Below are 17,744 nucleotides of genomic sequence, written 5' to 3' on the forward strand. Positions count from 1 at the left end.
TGCGTGTGTGTGCGTGTGTGTGTGTGTGTGTGTGTGTGTGTGTGTGTGTGTGTGTGTGTTCCTGCTTTAATTTCAGAGCTTGCAAGCATGATGAATCAGATGGTCTCATTGGCTTTAATGGGAAATTAGGCAATCTCATGGAAGGAGGGGAAAGCTCACACTGGACAGATCTACTACATCCATTTCTAATCTCGGTCCTTCGGTAACTATCAAGTTCCCTCCGCCATCCTTATGGTTTGATTTTTATGAATGGCTTTTCTGATGGGCAGGGTTTTCAACCTTAGGTGACTTTTCTGATTGTGCCACATGAAAATAAAATTCAAACTTAACCTGTTTTTTCTATACATCCAGTTAATGCTGTTGCCTGTAACATCATTGGAATATTTCAACGTTTGCTTCGACTACATGGCAGAGGACATCACAGAAGTCATTTTCACGCTCTCTTTTTCTTTACTCAAAATAGCGATACTTGTAATTCGAAAAGTATTTTTTTATTTAGCATGTGCCCACTTGGTGTAGCATACACCTCCACCTCGTATCTATGGAGATGTGTCTAAGATCCGTGTGAGTTACTTGTATTTAGTAACATAGACTGTCCGTCAAACACATGAACACAACCTTCTACAATCTAGGTAAGAGACGGTACCGGTAGATAAGCAATAAGTGGTTCTGCAGAAAGAAGATGACAACTCATAATTAGTGAAAGCAGCTCTGCTGCATTTCGTCAAAAATATTTTCATTGGCCGACCCCAGAGAGTGAACGTTGGTGCCTATTTAACGACTTGCACACAAGGAGAAGAGTCCTGAGTACAATAGTGAAAGACCCAGGGGCGGAGCCAGAAATTTTTGCCATTGGGTTCACTCACTGACTTGTTATAAGAACTTGGTAGGAATTAATTAAGTGTAAACTATAATTCTAGACCATATTACAAACAATAGTATAACACTAAAAAAACAACCTAACAAATAGAAATATGACACGAGGTCAACCTTTTCGAGCTCGAGCTCATCTACACCTAGTGTGAACAGTAAATTCGAAAAAAATGATATTATATCCATCAAACATGCCCAATAATACTAAGTACTTGCAAAATCTCATGGCAATTCATACTGCAGGAGCTCTGGACAAAATAAATAAAAATAGGGCATCTGAAAAAGCTTCGAAAATATACTTTGGAGCACTGATTAAATTTTGTGTATAGAGCGCAACGAAAGTCATCTTGGATGGAAATTTTGCATCCACATAGAACAATTCGCCATCTTTGACGTCCAGAAATTTCAGATTTTTATTTTATTTATTTACTATTCTTTGAATATACTAGGCTTCATTAAGCAATATTAGATATGATAGCACTTATCCAATGTTGTGCTACATTATTAACGGATGTGTGCATGCCATACCGGTTGGATCATAGGAAACTCATCTAAAATAATTTCTCTGTGAAGGGGTGATCTTGATGCGTTAGCATCATTATCTGTCTGCTGATCAATTTCTCTTCCAGAAATACCGATCCATAGCCTAGTTCAATCAAAATACATGAAATAAATAATTAGAAAATTAGGGCGTCCACAATAGAAAGGAGATATGATGATGCGACTCAATACCGTGAATTTGGTCTATAGTAGCCGGCAGTCTCGCTACTGCCGACCTACCCATGTCGGCTTGTCGCTGGATGCGAACAGGAGAGGGTACATCGTAGAGTCAAGGAAGCAAATGGAAAGATCTGCGGGTTGCGGCTGCCGGCTGCCATAAGGAAACAGGAGAGAATGAGAGGAATAGGGAAAGGAAGACACGAACAGGCTTAGCAGGCTAGCATGGAGGTGATTCGTTTGTGGGCTTTTGGGCTTCTCACTAAGCGTTGGGTACCAAGTTGATGGGTTCAACGCATATTTTTTATTGGGTTCATCCACATACGTACGTGTCTAGCGATACTTGGCCAGGAAAAATTGTTGGGTTCAGCTTAACCCAACGATCCTATGCTGGCTCCGCCCGACCTACAGCCACGCCCCATCTCTACCTCCTTGCTCAACCATGAAGACATGGCAGCTTTTCATGGTCCATCATCTCGCTCATACCCTCTTTTTTTCTCACATCCAGCTGCTCTCAACCCACCAACAACCAAAGTAGCAACTATGGTGTCGATCTTCCGGTGCTCCTATCATTCAAATCCCTCATAACCAGTGACCCTACAGGGGCACTGTCCTCTTGGTCTTGGGACCCTGTCATCAATGGGACGAGAACGGCGCCATTGCCTAATTACTGTGAGTGGATGGGCGTGGCGTGCAGCAACCGCCGGCACCCAGGCCATGTCACTGCCATACGTCTGCTTGCCTTGGGCCTTGTCGGCAGCATCTCCCCGCAGCTCGGTAACCTGACCCACCTTCACATCCTCAGTCTTTCAGACAACAAATTGAAAGGTGAGATCCCAGGCAGCCTCAGTGGTTGTACAACACTTCATACCTTGGAGTTGAGGGGGAACAACCTCTCTGGTTCCATGCCTGCTTCTCTGGGTCTCCTATCAAAGCTCAAATTTCTCAATGTTTCTGATAACAATCTGATTGGTGATATTCCCATGTCATTCTCCAACCTCACAACCCTCACGCGGCTTAGTATGCGCAAAAACCAATTCCATGGCCATATCCCGAGTTGGCTCGGTAACTTGACATCACAGACACACGTAGGATTAGCCCAGAACGGTTTCAGTGGCCATATCTCTCCAGCTCTAGGTAAGATGGCCAATCTTTTTACGTTTAATATCATGGATAACAAACTGGAAGGCCCTTTTCCTCCATCCATGTTCAATATTTCCTCCATCTTATACTTCAGCATCGGCTTCAACCAGTTTTCAGGATCTCTTTGCCACTTGATATTGGCTTTAAGCTTCCCAAGCTAAAGTTTTTATCACAATTGTGAACCAATTTATAGGACCAATACCCGGCTCCCTGTCAAATGCATTAGCACTTGAATTTTTGATTCTTGGCAGAAATCAGGATAATGGCCTGATTCCATGGGACATTGGCATCCATGGTCATATCTGGGGATTTTTGTTAGGATACACTTTTCTTCAAACCACAGAGCCTAGTGATTGGGATTTCCTCGCATCCTTGACCAACTGTAGCAACCTGGAAGTATTAGACCTTGAAGAAAACAACCTTGAAGGTGTTATACCAGTTTCTATTGCCAACCTATGTGCATAGTTCAACTGGATTTCACTAGGTAGAAACAAAATAAATTAGGAGCATACCTGCAGGGTTTGGGAAGTTTAAAAAACTTGCAAAGTTTATCCTCACAGATAGCCTTTTCACAGGCACACTGCCTCTGGATATTGGCCAGATTTCTAGCCTCTAGTATCTCGACCTATCCCGTAGTAGATTCTATGGGAAGATTCCACAATCATTAGGCAATAGCACACAATCGAGCAGCCGCTCTCTATCTAATAAGTTTCTAGATGGCAGCATTCCAGCAAACCATGGTACTCTCACAAAACATATATCTCTGGATCTTTCTGCTAACTCCTTGAGTGGGGAAATCCCACAGGAGATACTTACTATTCCCTCTCTTACCGTACTTCTCAACCTCTCCAACAATGCTCTAAGTGGCTCCATTCCAACACAGATAGGAAAGTTGAAAGCCTTAGCGCAATCGACCTATCAATGAGCAAGCTCTCGGTGAAATCCCAGACACTCTCAGCAGTTGCGTCCAACTGAATTTCCTAATTTTTCAAGGAAATATTTTGCGCGGGCAAGTACCGAAAGGTTTTTCTTCTTTGAGAGGCCTCGAAAAATTGGATTTGTCTGATAATAAATTAGCAGGACCCATTCCTGAGTTCCTCCAGAGTTTTGAGATCCTAATATATCTAAACCTCTCTTTCAACAACCTATCTGGTCCTGTGCCAAATGAAGGGATCCTTCGCAATGCTACTGTACTGTTGCTCCCTGTAATAACATGCTATGTGGAGGTCCCCCATCCTTGCAACTACCTTCATGCCCAGGCTGCGCAGCATCGGCGTCGGGTCATACTCTTTTGCATGGTTGGAACTTTGATCTTCTCCATGTGCTCTCTAACTGCATGTTACTTGATGAAGACAAGAATCAAACCAAACAATGTTGCTGATCAAGGAGTCGGGTTTCACTTAGAGATGCATGAGAGGATATCTTATGCTGAGATAGATGCAACAATGGAGTCATTCTCACTGGCAAATTTGGTTGGTTCTGGAGGTTTCGGCAATGTGTACATTGGAACTCCAAATCTTGATGAGAGTTTATATACTGTAGCAATCAAGGTTCTGAATCTTGGCAAGCGAGGAGCTCATAGAAGCTTCTTGGGAGAGTGTGAGGCCCTAAGGAAGATTCGACACCGTAAACTTGTCAAAGTGATCACTGTGTGTAGCAGTTTGGACCGTAATGCTGATGAGTTCAAGGCACTTGTCTTAGAATTTATCTGCAATTGAAATTTAGATGAGTGGCTGTATCCAAAAGTAGTGACTAACAACGACCTGTAGAAGGCTAAGTTTGAGGGAAAGGCTAGGCATTGCTCTTGATGTTGCAGAGGAATTAGAATATCTTCACCATCAAATTGAGCCATCCATAGTTCACTGTGATATCAAACCATGCAACATCCTTCTAGATGATGACTTTGTTGCACACGTCACCGACTTTGGTCTAGCAAAGATAATGCATACTGAAGAATGTGAGCATGGTGGTGGTGGAACTGAAAGCAGCTCATTTGCGATTAAAGGCACAATTGGATACGTCGCACCAGGTCTGCAACGTCTGCAACGCTTTAAATTTATCTAGAAATATTTGTCCTTATATTACTTAATCCAATATCTAAATTGAACTGAGAGTGAAATCTGCAAAATTTGTGTCTATTACATGGCCAGTAACATCTTTGTTTCATGTTTGTCAGAGTATGGCTCGGGATCTGAACCCTCCCCGGATGGTGATGTATATAGCTACGGGGTTTTGCTATTGTAAATATTTACTCGAAGGAGGCCAACTGACAATTTCATGGATGGTGTGACAAGCCTGGTTGACTATCTCAGGATGGCCTATCCTGATAAACTAATAGAAATATCGGATGGTGGTGCAACCTACAACGGAGACTTGAAGAGCGTCACAAATATATTCTTGTATCCTATGTTTAAGCTTGGCCTAGCTTGCTGTGAGGATTCCCCAAGGCACAAATGAAGATAGGGGATGTGGTCAAGGAATTGAACACCATAAAGAAAGATGCGCGGCTCACATGGATTTTCGCGAATTCCGAGCAACCATCTGATCCAGGCGAGCAATGAAGTGATCATCTTTATTGCCAGTCTGCACCCATAGATTGTGGCACTGTGGTACAAGAAGCCTGTTTGTTGTGGTTTGGAAGTTAGCATTTTCATTGTATTTGTTTGTAGAATATGCAGTATTCATTTTTGATCCATTATGTTTACTTCTCCCTGAAGTTGTATCATCATTAGCCTGAAAGAACTACCACTTCGACTCAGCGCGCTAAAATTCAGCAAAGCATTTGTTGCTATCTGGTTGCTTCTCTGATTTAGATAACCATTGCATAGTATACTAGCTGTATGCATTGGTTACTTCGTGATCATATTATGATTGAGAAGAGTAATATAGGAATTGGAATAGTCTTTTGTTTTCTTTTTAAAAATAAATCGTGAATGCAATTTGTTCCCATGTCTCACTTAGTTGGTTCTTGTCAATATTCTGCAACCTCTCTATTACAAAATTATGTTTTGAGAGATGGATTTAAATGTATGATTGTAATGCTGCTCAAATTTTGTTAAATTAGTTGCTAGTCAAAATATGTTGGGCAAGCCCATTCTGTGTTATAAGTTTTACACTTCAGGTGAGTATGAAAAGATTTTCAAGCATATGTGGTAAGCAATCTACAAAATACAAAAATAATTAAATTCGGGGCAGTAGAGTCTGAACGAAAAACAGAGCACCAATCTCTATCGGTATCATCACCGTGCCTTTCTCCCCTCTTCCTCTGCAATCCAACCAACACTGTTGTTCCGTAGAGCTATACACTTGGAGCGGACACTGGTCTGTTGCTTCTACTGCAGGAAGCAGAGGACAAAGACAGCCTAACGTCGCTGACTGATTATGCACCCTAAGATCTTATTGTAAGGCTGGGGAGCTCGCAGCATCATCTTGGCAACTCCGGGCGAAAAGTTGGAGCTGACTACTCAGGGTGGACGACACGAGCGGTCTTTCGGACCGAGCGGACCGAAGAACTTGTCCTTGGGCAGCCGGCGGCACGGCGGGGGCGTGCCGGCGGCATGGCAGGGGCGCAAGGAACTGTCGTCGTCTATGTCCGCCGCGACCGCTGTCGTCGCTCGTCCGCTGGTCAGTGCCGCCGTCGTTCATCCGCGCGGCCACAAGACTCCCTGACGCCGGCAGGCATGTCTAGTGGATGCGCCGTGCTTGGATCTATCGCCTGGCCGGTAGGAATCGAAGTGGGACGCTCTACACCGCCACATCCGTCATCGTTCCGTCTCTGTACACCGGCCGTCGTGCCAAATTCTTCGCCGCCGGGAAAATATATTGTGAAGCTTAGGCTCAGGTGCATCTCCTTATCTAGCCATCCATCTCTGCATCGCGATTCCTGTAAGGAGTTTTGTCTTTTTTGTTTCTTCCAAATAAAACAACATATGAACTTCAAACTTTGCAGCACAACAAAACATTCTAACTAGAATGTGGGAAAAAACTTTTAGAATTTTTTCGTGCATCATAAATAGTAAAAATAGCATTTTTAATAGAGAAAATCTCATTTTGTATATTTATGTCGTCAAAAAAATCTATAGGTTTTTTCTCACATTGTAGTAAGAATGTTTTGCCATGTTGCAAAGTTTGAAGTTCATATGTTGTTTTATTTGAAAGAAACAAAAAAAAAGAAAATTTCACGTAGTAAGTTAGTTGTCTAGCACGGATCTTAAATCTATATTGGAGGATAAGGATAGGAGGTGTTCATGAGCCCATGCTCTAAAAATCCACGTCCTTCGCCGCCGCCATGCGCCAGCCTCCCTCCTTGATTCCTAATCTCTCTCTGGTTCTCCCAAGGCCGCCGGACACCTCCATGTCGAGCCGCGCTTCCTCGAGTGCTTCCCCGCGTAGCCATGCTCCGGCGGCATGCTCTGCGATGGCCACCGGCCGGTCCGCTCGGTCCGTTCGGTCCGGCTCGGGCTTTGTCGCTGCCAGTTGTTAACCTTTTAATCTTGGTTATGTATCTGCATGTTTAGTTTTGTGTCTGCATGTAACTTAGACGGTTTAGGGAGTAGCTAGTCGTTGAAGCTTCGGTTTTTAAGACGATATGCCGGGCTGCCGTGTGATGCGGCGAGCATGGTGAGATGTCGATTCTGGTGTGAAGCCGCGGTGCTGTGAGACGCGGCACGGTCGCATGAAGCGGTAAGGCGCACTGGAGACAGACCTGCTGTCTGCTTAATGGACTAGCTGAACTAGAGCCGAGTGAATCAGTGTACTAGTTTGTTAGTGTGCAAGCATGTAGTTTGCTTGGTCAGGTGGTTGCCGAGTAGTATGGGTAAGGCTGGTCATAGTGGGGAGTAACTTAGAGTAGTGTCATATGCATGACACTAGTCTAAGTTACTACCTTCATAATGCAAAGTAACATAATAGTAGTGTCATAGATGGCTTCATTTATTAGCTTGTAGACTCATCTTGTCTTGGGAAACGCTATGTTACAGTCATATTATGTTACCACCTCACATTAAATACTTGCCACATAAGCAAAAAAAAATTGGAATGCGCTATGTTATTACCTAAGTTACTCCCACTATGACTAGCCTAATGGAGGAAGTCTAGGACCAGGTTAGTGCATGGAGTGGTTAGTGGAGTAATGGGTCAAAGTAGTTGCATGGCGTGGTGGCCGTGTGTGGTTGCTCGTGTGAGTGGGTGTGTCCTACCACTGGTGTGTGTATATGTACTGCATTGAGTTAATGAAAAGTAAAAGCCGTGAGGGCTGTACAAAAGATGTTGTGTTTGTATGTCCTTGTGTTCATGGGAGTGTTCATGGGAGGAGAAGGAGTTGTGTCAGGCAGCTCAAGGAAGAAGAAGGGGTGCTGCAAGGAGAGGCGGCGGCAACACTGGTCCGGTCCCTGAAAACAGGACTACGGCACTGCTCGGTCCGGTCCGGTCCGGAACGCCGATGACTCGGTCAGGGACCGGACCGGCCCGTACCGTGTCCTCCCTGACTGATGACGGTGATACTTGCGGGCGCCGCTGGCCTTTGAGAAGGCGTTGTTATCCAGTTGCCTCCATCTTTCTATTCTGGACTCTGGAGCAATGCCTGGTTACATGTCTTCCTGGAACAGGCAGCGGTAGCACAACTTGGGGCGCGCACATTCCTGAAGAAAGGCGTCGTTTTTGGGTCAGCTTGGTTAACGCGGTCCGAAGGCTGCAGATATTCTTTCCTATGAAAGTGGTGCATGGTGTGGCACAAGTATTGACGATTAAGGATTTTCCCCCGCTTTTATATTATAAAGCAAACACTCAATACATTCAGTTTGCCAGGGCCGCAGCACAGATAAACCCAAAAGAAAACAAAAGAAGAACAAAAAGAAATAAATGCCGACACCGGTAGATCAACGAAGAGAGGAAGACCAGCAACCGCTGCACCCGGCACAAGTATGTTGGAATTCCGTTCACAAGATCGATCACATCAAATCACAATAAACACACGCGCACAAAAACTTTTGCCAAGGGCTCTTGTCGTGCCCCTTGTTTTCCTTCTTTATTGCTTTTCTATTTTTCTCCACGGTTACAAAGTTGCAGGCCCTGTGTATTTATATATATACACGTCGGCCAGTCCCAAAGCTAACAATAACCGACTTGGACTCAGCCTAAACTCGTAGAGACCCATAAGTCTTAAACCGGACTCTTGGACTCCTACTAGTACACGAAGTTGACTCCAATACGTACTACTAATCTACTATACTACATGGCAGCTTAGTACACGGTATACTACTATGACACTTCACGTACATGCACAACATGCACACGTACCTTAATTAACTAGCACTCATCAACCTAATTAAGATTACTGCTAACAATCTCTCCCTAATTTGGACTCCATGTCTTCTGTGCTTCTCCGGTCTTGGCTCGTTGATGATTCACCCTTTGTCGATTCATCCGCTCACACCATGACAAGTCAAATTGTCGGCTAGATCATTTGCAACAAAGTATTATTGACAGAGTGGACAAATCACGGCCGGCATACTTTCCTATGCGAAAAATGTTAGAAGAAGGATGCAGACGTTCTTTCCTATGGAAGGTTTCTCTTGTTTCTTCTTGTCCTTGGCTTTGGTTTGTTGTTTTCTCTTGGCCGGCCAACGAGCAAAGCTTTGTACTCTTCGACCCATGCGGCCAGTTTTCATAGAGACCTCTACCTTCACCTTATATTCCTTGGCCGGCGCTTCCCCTCTCTTCTCCTCTGACCATCCAGCGCCTTCCTCTCTTCTCATCGGCTTCCTCGGCTCCGGCGTCGCTCTCAGGTGCGAAGATCCATCTCCCTCCTACCTTATCCTTGGGCATGTAGTACATCTGTTTATGTTCTTGGGCTGGTTGGTCGGATCGAGGAACAGTGTATTCCACGCTGTTGAGACCCTCCACCCCCCTGTACAACTCCTTCATTGTACAAGTGTCGCAGAGGTAGAACAAAGGACTCAATCTCAAAAAAAAAAAAAAAAAACAAAGGACTCGCTGGCAAGTAGTATGTGTTTGTACGACTCAGAACATAATAAGAAGGCTTACGTGAGACTGTATTCGCTGCCTCCAGCATCCATTCATGGGGATTACTTTGTATTTTAGCTTGAACTTGATCTCCTTGCACCAATGATTATGTGATTTGTTATACCGATGACATCAAAATTTGCTACTCTTGCTGAGTTTTATTCATGTTCTCTCTGCTTGTAGCTAGGTGTACATGATATGCAGTAATTTTTGTGCAAAAAAAAGTGTTACGTATGTCCCGATTGCCTTGTACAATCATCAAGACAATATCCAGCCAATATCTGCTGGTGGATAGCAACAATACCCGAGGACTAGAAAAATTCAGAGAAGGATATGGACTAGGAGAAGAAGCATGTTGTTTGGCGATTTCTGCCTCCTCTCATTCTCTTGTACTATTTGAGAGTATCGCTGCCTGCCTCATGGCTGCACCAGCTCCTACAATGCTGCTTCTCACTTATTTATCTGGTGTAAGCTCATCACTATGTTCTCGTCTGTTTTCCTCTACAAATCTTGCTCTTGGGTTCTGTTGTTATATTCGTTCTTGCAACCAACTAACTTATTTGATTTCCTATTCCTGCAGGCTTTTCAGCAATTGCCATACTCACTGGCGGTATCCACCCCCAATCAATAAGGACTATCCTTGGTGTTCATTCAGCACCCACAAAGGAATCATAACTTCCCACCATAGAAATATAAACCAGAAAATATCGCAATCCAATGGCAGAAGTAGCATTAGCTAGTGCTGCCTTAAGATTGGCCGCATCGCCCCTCTTGAAGAAGCTCCTTGCTGATGCTTCAACATACCTTGGAGTGGACATGGCGCGTGAACTCCATCAACTGGAGACCACTATCATACCGCAGTTCAAGCTAGTGGTTGAAGCAGCCGACAAGGGAAATCACAGGCCCAAGTTGGACAAATGGCTTCAAGAACTCAAGGATGCCTTCTATATGGCTGAAGACTTGCTAGACGAGCATGAGTACGATTAACCTCCTCAAGCGCAAAGCAGACGGGAAGGATTCTATGCCGCCTAATGACTCTTCCATTAGCAGCATATTTATGAAGCCTCTACATGCTGCATCGAGCAGGATGTCCAATATGAGATCAGATAACAGAAATTTACTTCGCCATCTCAATGAACTTAAGGATACCCTAGCGAAAGCTAAGGACTTTCACGAACTGTTGCGCTTACCAATTGGTTATAATGCAGAGAACCCCACCATACCATCATCCATTGTTCATGTGGCTACATCACTGCCACCTCTGAAAGTGATCGGTCGTGATAAGGATCGTGATCATATAATAAATCATCTTACCAAGACAACTGGTGCTTTTTTTTTTCGAGAATGACGGGGGGGCGAACGCCCCACCGGTTGTTATATTACCCGAAAGCGACGTAGCGTCATACAGTGTTTCTCATCGAGGAGATAAAAAACATCAAGATAAGAGGTAAATCAACAGAAAAAGAAGAGAGAGAGAGAGAGGAGAAACTAGGCGGCTGAGGAAATGAAAGAGCGAAACAGGAGGAGCTGTTCCCTCGATCCAGTCTCAAAACGCTTGGACCACAGAAGTGTATCGTCGGCCGCTCGCCGGAGGACGTCGCCAGCCCTGCAAACGATGGAGTTGAACACCACATCATTCCTGGCTTTCCACACACTCCACATCAGGATGTAGAGGCCCTCCTTCCAATAGCAGCGTCAATTTGCGTCGGGGGCGGTGTAGAAAGAATTTCGTCCACGGAGGAGAAGGTGCCCAGGCCAAGTCTAGCCCAGACGGGAGCCACACGAGGGCATGCAGCGAAGAGGTGGTCCGCCGTTTCCTCCGCCTGGCAGGAGGCACATGTCGGGGAGGGGGCGCAGTTTTTGGCATATAGGTTAGCCCGAGTGCTAAGCCTATTGCCGACCAGCAGCCTCGCGAAAATCTTGATTTTGCTCGGAAGCCGGGAGCCCCAGATGTCGATGGAGTCCTGGTCGAGCACGCCGTGTGGCGAGAGAACCCGAAAAGCAGCCCGGGAGCTGAAGGCCAGGTCGCCCCCCCACGCCATGAAGCGGCGGTCATGCTCATCCAGCAGATGAACATCTCGCAAGAGAGCATGCACGGCGCTGAGCTGACCGGCCGCCACCGCGGAGAGCCTCGGCTGAAGCGCGAGGCCTCCCTCGATGACTGCAGCGACTGAAGCGTTGGGCCGCGTCGAGTGGGAGAAGAGCGCCTCGAAGGTGAAGCAGAGTGCACCGCCAGGGAGCCACCGATCCTGCCAGAAGGAGGTGGTGCGCCCGTCCCCCAGCTGCACCCGAGTGATGGATCGGTAGGTCGGGAGCGCGGCCTGGATAATCGTCTGGAGGAACGAAGGCGCCGAGCATGGGTCCCCAACGTCACCCCTGAGGTGACGGAGGAACCACAGCTTCCGGGGACCCAGGCCGGTGAAGAGCGTCGACGAAGTTGAGAAGAAGGCACATGTTTTGCCGCCGGAGGTCGCGTATGCCCAGACCGCCTTCCTGCACATCAACACACACTTTGTCCCAAGCAATTAAACAGCGAGCACCGGAGCAAGTATCCTTGCCGGTCCAAAAGAAAGCACGACGTCGACGATCAATCTGCTCAAGCACTCCAGGGGGTAGCATATAGGAACACATATAATAAGTGGCAATGTTATTAAGCACGACATTACAAAGAACGAGCCTACCGCCCGAGGAAAGGAGAAGAGCGCGCCACCCGGACAAATACCTATCAAAGGAGTTGATGAGGGGGTCATAGGCGGAGATGGGGAGCTTAAGAGGGGAGAGGGGGAGACCTAGGTAGGGTTGAGGGAAGGTGGATATGGGGCATCCAAGGATTGCGGCCATCTCAGCCGACAGCTCGGCTGAGCAGTGCATGGGGACAAAACCGGATTTATGGAAGTTAATGGTGAGCCCGGTCGCCAAGGCAAAAGCGTCGAGGATGTTTTTAAGATAAGTAACGGAAGGGAGGTCGGCACGACAAAGAATCAAAGTATCGTCGGCGTATTGCAAGACGGGGCAAGGGAAGGAGGGATCGATCGGGTGCTGCAGACGGCAACCTGAGTCATGCGTTGGAGAACATCCGCAACAATAATAAAGAGGTAGGGGGATAGGGCGTCGCCCTGGCGAATGCCGTTGCGGCAAAGGATCCAGTCACCCGGGACATTGTTAAGAAGCACCGAGGTGTGGCCGGTAGAAAGGATGGCGTGGATCCAGCCACACCAACGGTTGTCGAAACCCCGAGCGGACAAAATCATGAGAAGGCTCGACCAGTTAACGGAGTCAAAGGCTTTGAGGAAATCAATCTTAAAGACCACAGTGGGGGCCTTGCGCAATTGGCGGGCTCGGAGAAGATCGGCGGCGTAAACGATGTTCTCAGAGATGCGCCGTCCAGGGAGGAAACCCGTCTGGTCAGGGTCCACCAGAGAGTGAATGTGAAGCTGAAGGCGGGAGCAGAGAGCCCTAGTGATGGCTTTCATGATGCAATTCTGAAGCGAGATGGGCCGGAAATCAGAGGGGGAGCGAGCCGCCTCCGTTTTTGGCAAGAGAACTAAAAAGGCGCGGTTGATTCTGGAGAGATCAATAGAGCCGGCGTAGAAGTCATCGAACACTGCCTGGACGTCGGAGGAGATCAAGTCCCAGAAACAGACATAGAAGGATGGGCCAAAACCGTCCGGCCCAGGGCTAGAGAGGCGGTTCATGTCGAAAAAAGCTGCACGAATCTCGCCCGCAGAGAAGGGTCCTGACAAAGATTCAGGGAGGGGGACGACGCCAGGGTAAAGTTCAGATAAGGAGAATGTCCAATCACAGGGAGACGCAGTGCCAAGGAGACCTCGATAATAATCTCGGAGGACAGTCGCTTTGTCCGCGTGAGAGGTGAGTTCGTGCCCCTCGAAGGAGAGGACCGGGATGCAGTTCCTACGAAAACGAGCTGAGGCAGAAGCATGAAAAAACCCCGTGTTCTCATCGCCCTCGACGGCGTAACGGAATTTCGCACGAAGTTTCCAATAGAGGACCCTCTCCTTAACAGAGGTATGCAAGGCACCAATGGTAAGTGTGCGAAGCATGGCCTCGAGCGGAGAAACGCGACGAAGTTCCTCAATGCGATCAAGAATGTCAATAAGCACACGGCAGTCCTGCTCGCGCTGGGCAGCCGGAGCAACACGCCTAGCCCACCGTTTGCAGCTGAGGCGACACCGACGAAGCCGAGCCACAAGACGGGCAGTAGCATCCGGACGAAAAGTCGAAGTCCAGGCGGAGCGCATAGAGGAGTGAAAGGACGGGTGAAGGGTCCAAGACTTCTCAAACCGAAATATACGCGTTGTGGGAGCCGTTGAGGAGATGGATGCAACAAGGGGGACATGGTCGGACGTGGAACGGGTGAAGGATGCAAGCGTGGAGGTGGGGAACGCAGAGTCCCAAGCGACGTTAATGAGCACTCGGTCTAGGCGAGCAAGAACGGGAGAGGCCTGCCTGTTGGACCAAGTGAACTGGCGGTCACGGAGCGGAAGATCAATGAGAGCCAAGGTGTTAATGAAATCATTAAACCAATTAGCCTGGACCAGCGAAAAGTTATCATTGTTGGAGTCTAGGACTGCTATGTACTCCGGATTGGCCATTGTTGGAGTTGGAGGCATGGGAAAGTCCACTTTGGCACAACTTGTTTACAATGACAAGCGGATAAAAGAATATTTTGATGTGACAATGTGGGTAAGCATCTCACGCAAACTTGATGTTCACCGTCATACACGGGAGATCATCGAGTCTGCTTCTCAAGGGGAGTGCCCACGCATTGATAACCTTGATACACTTCAGCATAGGTTGAAAGACTTACTGCAAGAATCCGGGAAATTCCTTCTTGTTTTGGATGATGTTTGGTTTGAACCTGACAGTGAAAGGGAATGGGACCAACTATTAGCTCCTCTAGTTTCCCAACAAACAGGAAGCAAAGTTTTGGTAACCTCTCGAAGGGATACATTTCCAGCTTCTCTTTGTTGTGCGGAAGTGTGTCCTCTGGAAAACATGGAAGACGATCAATTCTTGGAACTCTTCAAACACCATGCATTTTTTGGACCAGAAATTCAAAATCCACGGTTGCGTGAAAAGCTAGAAAAAATTTCAGAGAAGATTGCTAAAAGGCTTGGACAATCTCCTTTGGCGGCAAAAGTTGTGGGTTCCCAGTTGAAAGGGAAAACAAGTATCACTGCTTGGAAGGATGCTCTAACTATAAATATTGACAAATTAGGTGAGCCCATTAGAGCTCTACTGTGGAGTTATGAGAAGTTAGATCCATGTATGCAGAGGTGCTTTCTATATTGCAGCTTGAGTTGGTTCAACTTTGGATGGCAGCGGGACTTGTTGATTCATGCAACAAAAACAAGAGAGTGGAAGACATTGGGAGAGAATGCTTCAAGGAGATGATCTCGGTTTCATTCTTTCAACCAGTACATGACGATTACACACCCATGTACTGTGTTATCCATGATCTCCTTCATGATCTGGCAGAATCACTGTCCAAAGAGAACTATTTCAGATTGGAAGATGATAACATAACAGAAATACCATCCACCATCCGACACTTGTCTGTTAGCGTCAGTAGTTTGAAGGAACACAAGCAAATTATCTGCAAGCTTCGTCATTTACGTAGTATTATCTGCATAGCCCCCCTAATGGATGATGTAAGTTACCTTTTCAATCATATACTGCAGAATTTGAAGAAGTTGCGCGTACTATATTTGTCATCTTATAGCAGCAGTATGTTGCCAGAATCTGTTGGGAAGTTGAAGCACCTTCGGTATTTAAACATTGTCAGAACGTTGATTTCTAAATTGCCAAGATCCCTATGTACTCTTTACCACTTACAGTCACTTCTATTAAATGATAAAGTTGAGAGTTTGCCTGAGAAACTCTGCGATTTAAGGAAGTTACGACATCTTGAACAACATGATTACAGAATATACACATCAAACAAGAAAGCATTGTGTCAAATTCCTAACATTGGCAAGCTAACTTCACTTCAACAATTTGAGGAATTTTCTGTGCAAAAAAAAAAGGTTATGAGTTAGAACAACTGAGGTATATGAATGAGATTCGTGGCAGTTTAAGTGTCACAAATCTTGAGAATGTCAGTACGAAGGATCAAGCCCTAGAATCAAAGTTGTATCAGAAAATTTATCTTGGCAGCTTGCAACTTGTCTGGAGCCACATGTATAACACAAATGAAGAGGGTAATTTACATTTGGAGATTCTAGAAGGCTTGATACCACCACCTCAACTTGAAGATCTTACAATTCACGGTTACAAATCTTCAAAATACCCAAGTTGGTTACTTGATGGTTCGTATTTTGAGAATTTGGAATCTCTGAGCTTTGTTAATTGCAGCACATTACAAAGCCTACCATCCAATTCTGGGCAACTTGACAATTGCACTTCACTTTTACTCGACAATATGCCAAACCTGAAGACATTACCTTGTCTTCCGCTAGGACTTGAAATACTGGAAGTATACAAATCCCCATTGCTTATATTTATATCCATTGATGAGATGGAACATCATGATCAGAGAGAGAATATTATGATAGATCACTTGGCATCGATTCTTGATTTAATTTGGAAGGTGCATTCCAGATCAGATATTACAAGTGTACTCTCAAAGGAACAATCATTTATGATGCAGTTGGTGATAGTGATGCATGCTAATGTGTCGAATATTCGGAACCTTAAAGGTGCTCTACGAATAAAGGATGACGAAAAATTTATAAAAAATTATCTTATCGATGCATGGATAGACAGTCACAAGCAAAGGATCAGACTCATGTATGAAAGGGGCATTGGGTTGTCGCTGGTTCCACCAACAGGGCTTCGTGAACTGACTCTTTCATCATGCAATATTACAAATGGAGCTTTAGCTGTTTGCCTTGATGGCCTAGCATCACTTAAAACATTGGTCTTAGAGCAGATTATGACTTTAACTACACTTCCTTCAGAAGAGGTCCTCCAACACTTGACAAAACTTGACCGCTTGTTCATCAAATATTGCTGGTGTCTCAGGTCATTAGGGGGTTTACGAGCTGCTACCTCTCTTTCAGATGTTAAATTGATTTCCTGCCCTTCTTTAGAGTTGGCATGTGGAGCAGAATGTTTGCCACTATCCATTCAGAGCCTGAGTATAGACAAGTGTGTGCTTGCAGCTGACTTCCTGTGCGCTAATTGGCCACACATGCATGATATTGAAATAAGAAAATGTAGAAGCGCCACATGCTTGTCTGTTGGTAGTCTTACCTCTGTTAAATCACTCTCACTGGAGCACTTGCCAGATTTATGTATGCTCAAAGGATTGTCTTCACTGGAACTTCACCATGTACAATTGATTGATGCTTGGAAACTCAACCTCATGTGTATCTCACAGTTTCGTGTCCAGTACTCATTCGTTGTGAGCAGCTCTACAATACTCAACAACATGCTTACGGCAGAAGGCTCCACGGTTCCAGCATTTCTCTCTCTTGTATCATGCAATGAACAATTCATTTCATTCGAAGCATCCGCAAATTTCACATTTGTCAAGAGGCTTACGTTCCGGGGTTGTCTAATGTTTTCCCTGCCATATCTGAAGTGCTTCTCCAATTTGGAGCATCTAGATATCTATGACTGCCCCAACATATCATCTTTACCAGATCTGCCATCCTCCCTCCAGCTCATAAGCATACATTCATGTGGTGAGCACTTGATGGAAAGCTGCCAAGCACCTCATGGAGAAAATTGGTCAAAGATCGCGCATATTCGCTGGAAGCTATTTGAATAAAGCATGATTTAGATGCCCTCATACAAATAAATGGAAAGGTAAATTAGCTCCTGTCAGACACCTTTGCACTCTCAAATATCATGGGCATTTCGTTATTCTTTTCAATCTTTCAAATAGTCAGCACAGTTTCCTTCATTTCTTTTACATCAATTATAGCTGGCTCATTTTACAATTTGACTCTCCTACTTGGCGG

At 45.6% G+C, this 17,744-nt stretch overlaps 2 pseudogenes; both read left to right on the forward strand.

Annotated features, from left to right (window-relative positions):
- Positions 1-2,032: 2,032 nt before the first annotated feature.
- On the forward strand, positions 2,033-5,278 carry LOC119284376 (annotated as a pseudogene).
- Positions 5,279-10,473: 5,195 nt separating this feature from the next.
- On the forward strand, positions 10,474-17,551 carry LOC119284377 (annotated as a pseudogene).
- The last annotated feature ends 193 nt before the right edge of the window (positions 17,552-17,744 follow it).

The sequence above is a fragment of the Triticum dicoccoides genome, chromosome 4A (genome assembly GCF_002162155.2).
Source record: "Triticum dicoccoides isolate Atlit2015 ecotype Zavitan chromosome 4A, WEW_v2.0, whole genome shotgun sequence".
Lineage (NCBI taxonomy): Eukaryota > Viridiplantae > Streptophyta > Magnoliopsida > Poales > Poaceae > Triticum > Triticum dicoccoides.